Source organism: Aulonocara stuartgranti, assembly GCF_965226115.1.
Source record: "Aulonocara stuartgranti genome assembly, chromosome: 14".
Classification (NCBI taxonomy): Eukaryota; Metazoa; Chordata; class Actinopteri; order Cichliformes; family Cichlidae; genus Aulonocara; species Aulonocara stuartgranti.
Genome location: NC_138950.1, coordinates 23,038,752 through 23,041,749, shown reverse-complemented (window position 1 = coordinate 23,041,749; position 2,998 = coordinate 23,038,752). Strand labels below are relative to the sequence as shown.

The window sequence follows — 2,998 nt, the reverse complement described above, 5'->3', positions numbered from 1 at the left end:
GTGACTTAATTTGACACATTTTGCCTTGATTACTATTTATTATTTCTTTTTCTCTGTCAGCTTTTTAGGTCTCTCTTGTTTTGCTTTTGTTGGTCCATTTTTATCAACCACTACCTTCCCAGTGTGCACAGACATGCAGGGAAGGGGAAGTGCTGATTGTTTTAAGAGATTAGATTGGGCAATCCATTGTCAGTAATGGCTCCTAGCCCGTTCAGGGCTTGGAGGGAAACTACTCCATCAGAATTGATGATCTTGAGTTAACAGACCTTGGATGTTACTCCTGTATACAGGATAACATCCATCACCACTGTTTTCAAGTGGTGATGGTTGAAGTAGGTAAGTGGATTTTTATTTGTTTAAGTTAAGTTGAGCAGCACCCTGCAGTTTCTTCCTTTTTATGGTCACAAACCTCAGGCTCAACATACACAAAAAGACAAATGAATAAGCTACTGTTTCCTATTATTAATATGTTGTGGAATCACGTGCAGGTACAAGGAGGGACATGCAGATGATTTACATCTGTGTTAGTGTGGTTGCTCTCCTTCTGCTGTGTGTTGGCGGCTACACCTGCAAGAAATGCATAGGTGAGAACCTGACATGTCTGACATTCTCATTCAGTAGAGATGGTAAAAGAATCTGGGTGGTTGAATTGCTAAGTGGGTCAAAGTTACCTTACAACATTGATTATAAAGCAATATTGTAAGCTTCCTGGATATAATGATGTGACTGTCAATATTTTTATGTGTATTTTAAATAATCTGTGTGTCAGGCAGAAACATAATGATAATGATTTTTCTTGGGAAGTGTAAAATAAAATCTGTTCTTTGTTTGTGTACACTACAGGAACTAAAAGGTAATGGACCACAGAATTTTCCTCTTCATCATGTTCATCTTCAGCAGAGGGGAAACAAACAAACAAAAACTTAAAAAAATGTAAAAGAGGAGCAAAAAAGCCTAAAAAGAACTAGCAAAGAAATAATAATGAATAAATTCTACAAATAAATAAATTATTCACATCTAAAAAAAAAAATCATTGTTAATTCTGCCTTGTTACTTTTAGTTTTGTATATAATCCAACTTAATTTTTTGTGGTTGTTTTGTCCTTGAAAGTTTCTTGGTGAACTGTGTTTATGAAGAAAAATCAAAAAGAAATAATTGAATCAGTCTGTGTACCATCATTGTGCCTTACGTTCTGGTTGTATCATTATTATGTTCTCTGAACTGTTTTGTACTATCAAATAAATCAAAGAAGAAATTTCCATATATCACCTGTACTCACTAGTTAATGGGATACACAACAACAACAACAACAACACACCTCTTTTGTTACACAGCATTTTGAGATCCCACTCTACTTTCTAGTCTGTCACTTTGGACTGGCTTCAGGTTTTTCTTTATTCAAAGATTAAAATGGGGTTTTGGCAGGCAAACACAGTCCAAACATCAGTGATAGAACCAATCAAAAGCTATTTTATTTTTTATTTTCTCTCTGTACGTGTTGTAAAAACTTTTTTTAAAAAGTACTGCCTGAACTTACTTAGACATTTGGCAGCTGTTGTGTGAAGCTTAATAGAGCAAAGCATTCTGTTAAATGCATGAAACTGTTGGTTTTATGGTTTTCTTCTGTGAAGCTTAAAGGGTTTACTAAAGCATTGCAGGTAGCAGCTTACATTGTTAGAGAAGCTGATGAAGATGCACGCTGCCGAGTGGAGTTTCGTTTTTGCCCTGTGTTTCATCTGTGTGTCTCCAAATGGTAAGTGCTTTTGTCAAAGAAAAAAGTGTGAATACATGCTAACAAAATTTCATGTCACAAAAATCAGTTTTGCTCAAAAATTAAAGGAAAAAACATACTACTACAACAACAACAACATTACCTTTTTAACTATATATTGCACATTATTCTTTTGATTGCATATTTTTGGTTATATTTTTCACGAGCTTCATAGCATTGTCTAACATGTCTAACATATATTTAGAATTTAAGTAAAGAAAGATATATGCAAGTTATACATACACATACATACACACACATACATCATATATGTGTGTGTGTATATATATATACACACGCACATATATATACATATATTTCCACATACATGCTTACACATAAATGCCATGTGAGGAGCAGGTGCAGTATGATCAGTGAGATTGCACATTGAGTGTGTGTGTGTGTGTGTGGGGGGGGGGCTACTATAAGTACGGTTATAATAAATACAGTTTAAAGATTATAGTTCATAAATAAAGTGTAATGTCCATGAGTGTTGGCAGTGCAGTTATCCTCCAATCAGGGTGGAGGTGGTGCATGTTTGACAGCCTGCGAGTAGAAGCTTCTGTTGAGTCTGTTCGTTTGTTTGTTCATTTATTTCGATCATTTAAACAATATACAGGTACATAGCAAATAAAACAAGAGAGAAAAAAATACTATACAGAATAATATTAATATATTTCAATATTGCTTCTGATTCAGTTACATGTCGAAAGGAAGTGGGAAGAAGTACACACATATATAATCTGACCTCTTTGCCATAAGTTATCAGTCAATATTTAGTCAGCTTCCTTACTGATATAATCTGTAATAAAAATACCGAACAGATTTTTGTTATAATATATACTATAATATCACATCATGAAATTTTCTAGATAGAGACATTTACTTAATTTCAACATTTTCTCTTTCTTTATAGGTTCAAGAAGATCATATCTTTTTAACTCTCTTTGAACTGTTTCAACATTGCTTCGATTCCATATTCAAATTGTTCCAGTTTCACTCCATGCACAGAAACACAAAAGCTTTTTCTTGTAGTACGTACCTTCCCTATTTTGAAATTACAAAAACCCTTACATTATAACTTCTTTAAAAAAAAAAAAACATACTCTGAATATTACCTGGCAGTTCCTTTTTTTTTTTTTTTTTTTTTTGCTTTTTTGCTTTGAATAGAATTTGTGCTGTTTGGAATTTCACTAGATCAGCAAATTTCAATACTTCAGACTGCAA

General features: G+C 33.4%; 1 long non-coding RNA gene across 1 annotated transcript; it reads left to right on the top strand.

The window, feature by feature from the left end:
- The first annotated feature begins 230 nt into the window (after positions 1 to 230).
- LOC309688263 lies at positions 231 to 1,079 on the top strand. The gene is made up of 3 exons (XR_014271027.1): positions 231 to 336; positions 489 to 584; positions 844 to 1,079. It is a non-coding gene; the product is annotated as an uncharacterized lncRNA (long non-coding RNA).
- The last annotated feature ends 1,919 nt before the right edge of the window (positions 1,080 to 2,998 follow it).